Raw genomic sequence first — 12,181 nt, 5'->3', positions numbered from 1 at the left:
AAGTTTCCAATTGGTTCTGCTATCATCCGGGCGATTGTACTTTGTCCATATTTGAAGAACTCAAACGTCCTACAGCCATCAAAAATTCCCCAAACACCACTACCTTAAATATGCAAAACCTCCTAGATTAAGGATTACTCTTCATAATGGGAATCTTCAAAAATAATCAGCTAAAGAATCTTAAAAATTATTCACCATTATTCTAAATGACATTCCTCTCAAATAACAATAATGAACATTAATGTAAAAAAACTGTTTAAAGGAAAAAAACTTACCTGTAAACACACCAGGCACATATAAAAAATTCTTTCTGAAACTGCAATCGTAAAACTTTAGGTTATGTAATCGCAAATAGTAACTGAAAATACGTTAGGTATATGTAAAATTGGTTGAAATTTTAGATTTTGATGTGAAGATTTCACTGTGTATTTACCTACACAATATTCAACGTTTCTCCAATTGTAGAAAACAGGATTTTCCTGTAGGTTGATTCATAGTGAATCTACTACAAACTGTAGAAAAAACTACATGCAAAAAGACTTGCAGAGGAAGATGGACCAAAGGAATTACTATTCTGTGGGATGGTCTGACTGAGACGTTAAAGGCTATGAATGGATTGAGCTAACTAAATGCTGATGGCATTGTTCCTCTTGCTCAGATTACACACGATCGTATAAATTCAGGTTGATGAAGGATGGTTGGAGGATAGATGTGCGGCAGTTTGTCTTCAGCCATCAGATGGTTGATTGCCGAACAGGCTTCTTTCTGGTATTGTGGAAGCGGGTCGTTCGAATTTTTTTTTTGAAAAGAAATTGTTTATTTTAACTTAAATCCAAAATATGTAGTTGCCGATTTTGAATGAAGAAGTCATAATTCTGTAAGAGAACTGTGCAGACTAAAAATGGTAGGTTGTATATTTCGCCTGTCTAAAGCTTGATACTGGAAAATTCAAGAAGTAAATCTTGCAGTGATATACAGGCAAGGATTTAAAAATCAGACAGAACTTTATTTTGGTCTGCAATTTTTATATCCTAAGTTGCGGATGAACTGTTTTGTGTTTGAGCTCGTTGTAGATCAGCTTCTATGTCCAGAACGACCAATACTATGTTAAAAAAAAAAAAAAGCTAAAAGGTAAAGCCCGTTGTTAGTTCTTGTACTGATTAAAAACTGGTCATTTCTTTCTTGTATTTTTTAAAATGTGATTATTCAATAAACAGTATGCTAATTCAAATTTAAAATAATTATCACTTAAAAGTAGCACAAGAGGTATTCAAGACCGAATTACTGATAGTGTTGCGGGGTCCCACTCGTTTGGATTTGGGCTCTTTCAAATCAAAGAACCAGTTGTGATGCTCCCGTTGCAACCTCTTCCAAGGCCCAGCCCTGATTTCTGATTCTAATATTCATCTCACGGTCAAGTAACGGAGACCATTACAGAAAGTATTTGCTTAGCATAAAAAAGCATCTGCATTTCCTCCCCCCACCGGGTTACTGAACCAGGTCATTTAGCGCCTTTACCGCAAGCCGCGGAGGTGCTGTCCTTGATGAGGGCGCACATAAAAAACGAAAAGAAAGTTGTCAGTTTATTCGCCTCCGTTGTCTAGGACAATGAGCACACGGTTTAATGAACCATCTTTTGTCTTGGTGGCCGCTTCCGTCCCCTTACCCCCATTATAATTCAAAGAATGATAAGCATCTGTGGCTGTAATTTTAGCTTTACATTTTCCCTTCGCGCAACTAAATACTCTTAATAGAGCAATTTGGGAATTGCAGCCATTCCACAGGTCGTCAAAATTAATCTACACGAGCGACGAACTTGATCTTTTAAATAAGTGTGGTACCTCTTTGGCACCAAGAATGCTTTCTTAATTTGCGACCCAACTTAAAATCGCGAGCATTTCCAAAGTGCTAATAAATGTTAATTATATACACCCTTGGGGCAAAGAAAGTTGAAGTTCGTCTCAGAAAAACAAATTTATAAGCCAACTTCCTTTGCTCTTCTACTTTTTTATTATTGTTTTTACCATTAAGTGACGTTTCTTAGCTTTAGTTCCATCACCTCTATGTCTGGGCAATAGAGGAAACTTGCCCTCGTGAGAATAGCTTCAAATTAGAAGCAGCCAGCTATTAAATCTTCTTTTCCATGTCTCTAACACAGAAGCATTCCAGGATCCCTTGGGGAATTATTAACTGTGTACTTATCGACAGGACGTATTTAAGCAGGCTCATTTTTGTCCGTCGATGTTACAGCTTTTTCTAAAGTTCCAGAAGCTTTTAACTCAAAAAAATAAATAAAAAAGGCATTATTACCATATTAGACATTTTAAAAATATATCTCAGCTAAATAAGGCCATCTCAGAATTGTACGTTATTGCTTCAGTTGCAAGATGGCAGTATTAATTTGCACCGAGTCCTCACCTAGTGGTAAAAATCTGTAACAAGGATAACGAAACATCAGTAAAACACGTTTGTTGCGCGTGCCACACGTTCTTGAAACAAAATTAACGCGCGTTCTCAAATTTAGGATTTGAGAGTATTTTAGTGATACGCGTGGAAGCCAATTAAATATGTTAAATCTTGATGTTACCAATCAGGCCAACGCTTCTGAAACTACAGAATACTCGGTCCTGTAGTGATGCAAATATGACATATTTGGAGTGGTATTCGCTTTTGGTTATGAAAAATTACTAAATGGAGAATTATATTATTTTAATTAATTAATATAAATGAGTTCTTAAATGTGTTGTCTATTAGATTCCCATTTGCCCTCTTCTGTTTATATTTTTTCTAAAAGAACTGTTTTAATCTGTCAAGTTTTCTTAAACTTATTTTAAATTTGATTGCTTTGAAGATTTCTTGTTAGTTCTGTTTCAACGTGGCTGATCAAAATAAAAACTCCCTCTCATCGCTCTAACCCTTCATTCTACTATTTTTTATCTCATTATCAACAGTACATGAATTCTAAATCGGTAGTACTTATAAATAATTTGACTTTTCGCCATGAGGTATCCCAGGATTCCTTCAGATGTACTATAAATATGTACAGAAGTACGGGGGGGGGTGAAGCCTACTGTCTTCACTATGTTCGTCTGTCCGCATGTAATAACTCGACTCCAAGTGGATAGATTTTCATAAAATTTTATATTCTCGGGTAAATTTTGAAAGACCTGTCATGCAATTTATATTGGTTGGATTTCATTGAAATCCAACCAATATAAATCCAGCAATTGCTTTCGTACATACACTGGTGCTCAAAGAAACTGCATCACCCCTTACAATTGTAATTGTCGTCCGAATAACGTAAGTATATGGCAATATTTCTTACAGATTGCATCAGATAAGATTGACACGCGTAGGTGATGACGTAATATTGCATCAGCTATATAAGCACGATCTGCAAGAGTTGCAGTCATTCCTTGCTTGTGTCAGGATAGCGAGTTACGTGCAGTTCACGCCACGAAGAAAGAGTGCTGGGGTTGCTTTATGTGAGGAAGGATGTTTTTCTCATCATATTGCTTATAGTGTCTTGTAATCAGTCGACGGTGAGTAGATTTCTTTCCAAACTCAAGAATACTGGTTCTGCTGATAGGAAAAAGGGAACCGGACGCAAATGAATCTCTACGCCAAAACAAGACTGCGTTCTGAAGCGCTTATGCCTTAAAAACCGTAAAGCTTCTTCGTCTGAGGTGAAAAGAGAATGGGAAGAACATACAAGAATAGTAGTAAGTGCAGTAACAGTCAGAAGACACCTCTTCAAAAATGGACTTTTAGCCCGACATACTAAGAACTTTTCATTTCACAAAAAAATGAAAAGGGTCCGATTAATTTGGTGTAAAGAGCATGTCAAATGGATCCCCAAGCAGTGGAAGTCAGTTATTTTCTCGAATGAGAAGAAATTCAACCTGCATGGCTCTGATGGGAGACTAACGATTCGCAGTAGACATGGTGAAGAATACCATCAGACTGTATGTTGTCTATAGTGAAATTTCCTACCAGCCAAATGATAATGGGGTGCATTTCGTATTGCAGAGTAGGTCACCTGCAGTTTATAAAAGGTTCCATAAATGCCAATGGATACCTGGCTATCTTGGAAGGCAAATTGCTGCCAACCATTAGAGATCATTTCAACCTGCCAAGTAACTGCATCTTTCGGGACGACTCTGCTCCTTGTCATCGGACGAAAAGTGCAAGTAGGCATTTCTGTAGTTACTTTAGCTTCATTTCTGCATTAGAGGTTCGATAGTAATGTGTTTAGATTTGTTAGAGATAAAAAAAAAATGGTTGGAAGAACGGTCCATTGCAACTCTTAGCTGGCCAGGAAACAGCTCGGACATGAATCCTATAGAGAACTGTTGGCATCGTGTGGAATCTGCAGTTGCCAGAAAGAAACCAAAGACCCTTCGTGAACTTCATAATTGGTGTTTGGAACCACGAACTATCAGTTGATTATCTTCAGAAATTGATCTTGTCAATGTCTCGACGGTATGCTGCTGTCATCAGGGCCAGAGGCGGTTCAACTAAATATTAGTTTGCACCTGGTGAACTTTTCATTTTGTTTTCCATTTAAAATGATAAACTGAAGCAAATTGAGGGCTTCTGATAAAATTGTCGTGTTTACCAAAACTGTTGTATAAAGGTTGGAATATTTTGAGAGCGCCTGTCAAATATTACTTAGCTTTGCCTAACTATTAATAAATATCTTTCGTTTATATTTGTGATGCTAGTCATTAATGTAACATACCATCGCGAAAAAGGGTTAGAAATGTGAAATTCCTAGGTGATGCACTTTCTTTGAACACCAGTGTATATATCACATAGGTTATCCATATACTGTCCATTGTAAGCACTAAAAACGTTGACAGTATATGATTTTTTAATTTATTAAATCGCAGAGCCTGAAACGCGTGTTGCATTTCACGCTTTGGTAATTGTAACGTATAACAAAATGTGAAATGAATATTACTTTGGAATATATATGGAATGAAACGAAAACAATTTTATTTTTAGTTAAACAAGATAATTAGTTATTTGCATTTCATTTCTATTAATCACAGAAAAAAAAGTAATTAAGAATAACTCATCTGAAATGTATTTGCCATTTAATTAATGCACGAAAGCCGTACAGGACAAATGAGATCATTAAAATATAATGATAAAATTATGGAAATACTAAAATAATTCCAAACTCCAAGACGTCAACTTAAGAGAGGTATTTGAAAAAATTTCTGTCCAACCTTATTTCAATTATTAGAAATAAACACGATTATTATTAAATTGCACACACATGCAATATATATAATGCGTGTAACCCAGTTTTTAGAATAATATCTTAATTTCACAAAAAGAATAGATGCACGCAATAATTAAATACATTTTGCTTTAAAGGACTGTCTCAGAAACAAGGCCACGTGAATATGATGGAGACATTATAAGATTATCATACTGTTAACAACTAGTTTGCTGAATTCAAACGTAGCTGTAATCACCAAAGATCAAGTCGCATCTGGACTACTCGTGACTATGTTAACCAAAAAAAAAAAGATTGATGATGCCCATGACCTAATTTTGAGAGTTCGTTGGATTGGGTTACAATATATAACAAAGGTACTAAACACACCCTGCGGAAGAGTCCATATGTTGGCAAAGATTTCTTCGAAAGAAGAAACTTTAATTTCAGCGAAATCGTTGCCAAAGGATTTGAATGCAAACGAGAAGAGGAAGAATTGTGAAAAGATAGTTGTTTCGAATTTCCAGAATTCAAACGAGTTGACTATCGTTATTATAGACAAAGTCAATATATACAGACAGGCTTAGATCCATTAATAACTCTAACTTGGAAGATTACTATGATAAAGTTAGCAAACAATCATCCATGAAGTGGCACCGTGAACTCTTTGAATACCATGAATTCCTTGCCCTAAGAAATTTCGAAGTGTTCCAAGACGTTGACATCCGATTTTTGGAAAGAAGACAGGGTGATCTTCGAAAGGGTAAATCCATTGTTGCTAGATATTATTCTTCCTTCATATACTGAAATCTGATTATTTGAAGGCTAAACATCGTGGGATTCTCTGAGGGATCGTCCTCGTGCATAAGACTCCCACCAATTACAACGCTCAAGTAATCAGAGGACAATCAACGATTTAGATTATGAAATTGTTTTCACACCCTCCCTATTCATCATATATGGGCCCTTTGGGACCATAACTGGTAAGTATGGGTGAGTGGGTGAAAATGTTTTTCCTGCAATGAGAAACGTTTGAGAGAGAGATCCATTTGGGACAGATAATGGATGTTATTCGAGCAGTCCAAGAGTGGTTGGAGAGCCAAGGCAGTGGGTTCTTCATAAATGATTTGAAAAGAAGAGAGACCACCGAATCAGGTGTGTAGGTCTTGGAAGTTACCAAGTTAACTAAAACTTTATTCATCTCTAGACTGCTTCATTCATTCCATAAAAAAAGTCAAACTTTGAAATACCCTCGTATTAAAGTATGCGATTTTCAAACGAAATACTCGAATTAGAAAGATGTACCTTTAGAAGAAAAATTTACATTGACCATTAAACCAAAGCACTATAAAAACGCGAGTTAAAATCCCTTATCATTTCTGTAAGACTACTGAATTGAACCGTTTGATTTCATCTTATGATTCTGCTTATTTTTATTTGACTTACCATGAAATATTTAGGCTAATAACACGCCTTTCTATTTTCACTATGATAATCACATGCGTGGGTCTCTTAAAATTAGTTTAAGATCATTTTATAGATCTTCTCTTTAAATAATGTTCCACTGAGTGTTTTCGAAGGTAAGCACCTATTAAGATTTTGCTTTCTAAAAATTACTCTAAGGAAGTTAATGGTTGTTCTATTGAGAAAAGCGCGATTGTCTAAATCAGAGGGTAGATGTAGAAATAATTTACTGTTATACAAGGTGAAGAATGGAACGTCCCGGCTATTAAAATATAGTAGTAATAATCGTGTCAAAGTCTTGTATATGCTTTAATAATGACGTATGCAAAAACTCTTTCAAGATGATAAATTTTCAAAAAGTACACAATGTATATGGGGGAAAAGTCAAGTGGAGAATAGGCAATAAGTGTCATGTAGACTGGTTTTCCTTTGAAAGCCTCACTTAAGATTGCCCAGAAGACCATTAACTACTACGTTATAAATCTGTGGATTTCTTAGATATGAGATAAGGTACTTGCTTTGTCAGGCGACGTATGTTTGAGAAATAACTCATGGTAAATGACACTAAGAAAAATTAGGGCTTAGCGGGAGTAGGAAGATTCCAGAACTGATCTTATCTTGGGATTCAACCTCAAGTAGTGATGAATGAAAGGTGGAGTAGCGAGGATACATTATTGTCCAATTATCTTAGAAAGTTTCAAAGGATCGATGGGGGAAAAATAACTTGCTTTTGAACGATCGATAGATCGTGTGTAGTTACAGACTTTCTTATAAAAAATATCATAAAAACTTAGAGAATGATTGCAGAACAACAGAAGACCTATGCTAGCACAACAGATTTAAAAAACATCCAATCTCATGTTTTTAATAAATTCTTATTGCGTTATCAATCTCATCTACAGTACGTTGGAGAAGGACTAAGAAAGTTACCTTAACTAGCCCATAATTGCGCTTGTTATAATTATAATATTCTTATTGATATCTTGATTATATAATTTCTTCATAAAAAACTAGATTAGCGATGTTCCTCACCATTTTGTTACCATAACCTACTGATTCTCCATATTGCGCTACTTCACCTTACGAATTCCAGTTAAAAATGGTCCACGTCATTGCCAATTGTCCATATTCCGTTTGACCGAATGATGCATAATTAGAGGATGATAAATGGAACATGCAGACCTGTCTTGTTTAATATAAAATGGACAAAAGGCCGCCAATTGTTAAATAGATGAATGATCATCTCAAAATGGTTGGTACAAATTACAGTACTAGTAAATTGATAAGAGGAGTTTACCTCAATATAGAGATTCCAGAACTGATCTTATCTTGTGATTCAACCTCAAGTAGTGATGAATGAAAGGTGGAGTAGCGAGGATACATTATTGTCCAATTATCTTAGAAAGTTTCAAAGGATCGATGGGGGAAAAATAACTTGCTTTTGAACGAAATTACAGTACTATAGGAACAATAGGGATATAATCAGTCGACATCTTGCACGGAGTAATATTTTTTGTTTTTTTTTTTGAACCACTGCTGCTACTCTTAAGTCTGAAATCAAATAAAAATAAATCCTCCACTTGCTGTTCTCTTTGAGCGTCCGGAACATGTTTCTCATGCGAAACAGGGATGAGTATTACGAAAACAGATGGGCATGGCCAATTTTCCGGTTATGAAGGCGCTTGCATTGATTTTTCTTTATGTCTCGCTCTGTACTAGGAAGATTATGTGAAGACTATTTTAAAAAGAAGAGATAATATAGAAATAAAAGCACAGTTTCAGTTTCTAGAGCCATCATTGTCTCTAAATAATATCACAACCCGATTTTAAGAGTATATTAATGCATAAGTAAGGAAAAGGCGTCGGGGATACAGTTTTAGAAGCAAGCTAAATTTTCATATTTTAGAAGCAAGCTTCTGAAATATGAAAATTGAGTACCGAACCAAAAGTAGGAATTTTACCAGGGAAAATGCTGCTGTATGCATTTTAAAGATAAATGTCTCTTCCCCACTAAAGTCAGCAGTCTTAACTAATTAAGCCTAACCCAAAATTAGGTTTAAATATTAGTATTAGGATGCTATTAATTATTTTGGGGTGTTCGTATTTGGAAACGAGAATAACTATTTTGATAGCTTAGCATATTTCAGCACATCATTAAATAACTTCGTTTTAAGTTAAGAGTCAAAATTGGATGAAATACTGTCTCGTTAAAATTATAGACTTCTCCATGTTCTGTTGATGATTAGTCTGCTTCTGACCAAGGTTAACGTTCCCCAGACAGTATTTCATCCACTACCCATCCAACAACCAGTTTCAGCCTTCTGCTTGAACTAAAAAAGGTCATTCAACAGAAGTCCTTGATTCACTAATAAAGTAACCAAAAAAGAAATTTCGTAGGAGTTGTTTTAGAAATAGAACAAACATTTCACTACCACCTAAGCAAATTCTAAAGAATAAAAATCGCGCATGCGTACTTCTGGTTACCGGAAGACTACCACTCTTTTCATCAACGAAGAAAGGTTGATACTAATGCCAAAGCTAACAATTTTAATACCAGTTCAGAATAAAGGGCCTTTTTTCCTGACGCCTGAATATAAGTAAATGTTTTGGTGTCCAACATTTCATAGCAATGAAAACAGTCGATAGACCACTTCCGCTGGTAAGGATCGCAGTCGTAATCTCTTCTAGAAGGTCAAATTTCGATCTCCAGGGTTTAATCGAATAGACAGCTTAATTAACTTTCCTCCAACTCGCGTCTTTAGAAAACGGCTTCTGCGAAGACATCTTTGGTTAATTTCTTTAAGTTGTTTTCTCAGTTATTCTCGTTTCCCAATGCGTCCTCCCCCTCTCCTGCTTGTTTTAATCCCCCGTAATCCTATGCGGTCTCGATTTCTACTGCAAACATTCCCTCCCCCTCCATTTCGTGTCTCCCCAGAGCTGCTGAAACGACGGATTTACTCTTGAACGCAAAACCCTAGGACCGCCATGATGGTAGAAGCGGAACGGCCAGAACACGGTGGTTGCAAGCGGAACTGGCAAACAAATGCTGTTTTCACAGCAGACAGGTAATGGTAACTGCACGCATTGACAGAAAGATTCAATATTTCTGGAAAAGAAGTAAAGCAACTTTTTGGTATCGAAAAAGCTTTAGGATTTCTTTCTTGCATTAACTAAATGAGATTTCACAAATGAAGTAAACCATTCAATCAAAAATTAATAATAGAAAAGGAAAGATGCTATTCAATAAACCACTGGTATTATCTTCGTAAAAAGAGCTTGTTCTCTAACATTATAATAAGACAGTGATTTATTTATTTGGGACTGAAAGTTGAATATCAATCTCTAGTAACAATCGCTTTGGATACATTTCAAGAGTGGATGGAAATGGAAGAGTCATGAATCGGAGAGGGAAAAGCAAATACTGGAGCTTTTAAAACCAACTGCTGGAGAATGGTTAGTTGAATTTGCAATCGCATATCAGAAAAATCGTCGATTCGTTGCTTGAAGTTGTAAGTGCATCCTTCTTCACCCTTTCTGCTTATAAGTTAATACACATACTGTACATGTAAGCTGTTTACAGTTGTGATTCTACCACTGTTTTAAGTTCTAGTAATATAAAATCCTTCAATAATGGGTCCGCAACGTTGTTTCTTTTCTGTCAACGTGGGAAAATTAATACAATACTGATAAACCTTTCGTCTCACTTACCTCAGTAAACTGACCATAAACCCGGAAAGAAAACAGCCGAATGACTTAATATGAAACAAAATTTATGTGAAAACAATGTAATGCAAACAAAATAATACTTTTGCCAGCTCTGCTGGAAGAGTTTAAAAAGTTGAGAGTAAAATAAATCATTTGATCAATCAATCAATGTGGATTTAAGACATCGAAACAAAATGTTTCTTACCTTCCACTATAACATCAAACCATTCACAGCTCAACTCAAAACGTTAATCTTAATACTTTTAAGCAAAAAATAAAAACCTCCTTAATCGTTATCGCAAAAACACAAATCTAGCACCGGATTCGGTATACAACACACACTTAAAGAGAGCCAACACTTACTTCTCACTGTCTCAAATTCCAGGCAGCGTGAGATAAAGCACTTCACTCGATCTATGAACCAGAATACGAGGCTGATGGTTTGCACACAGTACAAGCAAGGCTACGAGGCCTCTTGATAAACCACAGACTCCAACTTTCCTTCTCCCTTTTTGCGAATTATCCTGCAATCGCTGGCACCAACGGACGCGCAAAAACAGATCAAGACACCGTCTTCTTCTTCTTCGTTCTCCCTGACCAGCAAACGTTCCAGACTCCACTATACTATTCGACCTTCTGTGTGACGAACGCGCCGCTTGCTCTTCGTTCCCGCCACACGCACGCACACACCAAATGGCTCGCGCGCAAAACGCTCCGGTTGTGTGTGTGCACACCACTGGACACCCCCGTCTCGACAGTGGCTCGGCTACTCGTCTCTTAGCCCGGAGGCACTAGGCAAGATTTACTAGCGGGTAGGCACGCAGGCAACCGGGGGGCCTCGGCAAAACGGTGGGTTACCATAGCAACCGTCCCAGAGATCGACTCCCAGACGCTCTCCGTTCCATTATCTGTAGCGGACAATGATGCTGCTGGGACTGTGAAAAGGAACGCGATCGATGTATTAACCTTCCCTTCCCCCCCGTACACCCCACCCCGCCGTCTCTTGCTCTCTCTCTTCTGTCTGTGTTTCTCCGTTATTTTCGTGCATTTAATAAAGTCCACAGTTTTCCCTGGATAATCCTTTCAATACGAGGAGCGTACGATGTAAAAATGACTCTCCCGCGTGGTGTCTCCGGCCCTAACGGAATTAATGTGTAATTAAACCCAGTGGTATCTCCCCCCCCACACACACCCTCAGCCCATTGTTTCTGCGCTTCCAGTTATCAGCTGCAGAAATGAATGAAAAGCTCAATCAGAACCACTTCATTGGTTGCCAGCATCGATTTAAAACGAAATGTACTGCCAAGTGGATTCACCCTTAGCCTTTCCCAAATCGGCACTTGTAAATACAGTCCAGAGGATGCATTTACAGCATACTTCACTGATGATAGATACTTGAAGATGAAAGGGAAGAGAGCGGGGGATGGGTGGTCTGTGAACACTTCAGAGAATTGTGTACTGTTTATATTGCTCGGGTAGAACAAGATGGCGGAAGAGTGTGAAGGCAGAAAAACAGCTTGGAGATAGAACGCTTTCACATATTTCCTCAACTTCTTGACAGGTAATGAAATACCGCATTTGCCCAACAGCTGTTGAATACAGAGAATAGTGATAAATAACTCGCTTTGCAGAGAAAAGCTAAAAATACGTCTCAGTGTTGTCCCTAGAAATATAGCAATCGGATGATTCATTTCCAATATTTTGGGAAAGTTAGTTCGTGTCCTTTTTCTAAAACTGGCCTTCAGTTCAGTTAAAATAGGAAATAAAAAAAATGGGAAATGATAG

The 12,181-nt window shown here is 37.0% G+C and overlaps 1 protein-coding gene across 2 annotated transcripts in view; it reads right to left on the bottom strand.

Annotated features, from left to right (window-relative positions):
• The window catches only part of LOC150088474 (uncharacterized), a 131,445-nt gene extending 120,301 nt beyond the window's left edge, over positions 1-11,144 (bottom strand). The window contains exon 1 of one of the 2 annotated variants that reach the window (XM_090369534.1): positions 10,760-11,144. The gene's annotated coding sequence lies outside the window, so the exon portion shown is untranslated. Of the gene's footprint in view, positions 1-10,601; positions 10,693-10,759 lie in introns of those variants that run through there. The other variant, XM_090369536.1, reaches the window with a different exon arrangement.
• Between the last annotated feature and the right edge of the window lie 1,037 nt (positions 11,145-12,181).

The sequence above is a fragment of the Mastigoproctus giganteus genome, chromosome 3 (assembly GCF_048544385.1).
Source record: "Mastigoproctus giganteus isolate SK-2022 chromosome 3, ASM4854438v1, whole genome shotgun sequence".
NCBI lineage: Eukaryota > Metazoa > Arthropoda > Arachnida > Uropygi > Thelyphonidae > Mastigoproctus > Mastigoproctus giganteus.
The sequence above is the reverse complement of the archived record's forward strand: the minus strand, read 5'-3'. Positions and strand labels throughout refer to the sequence as shown.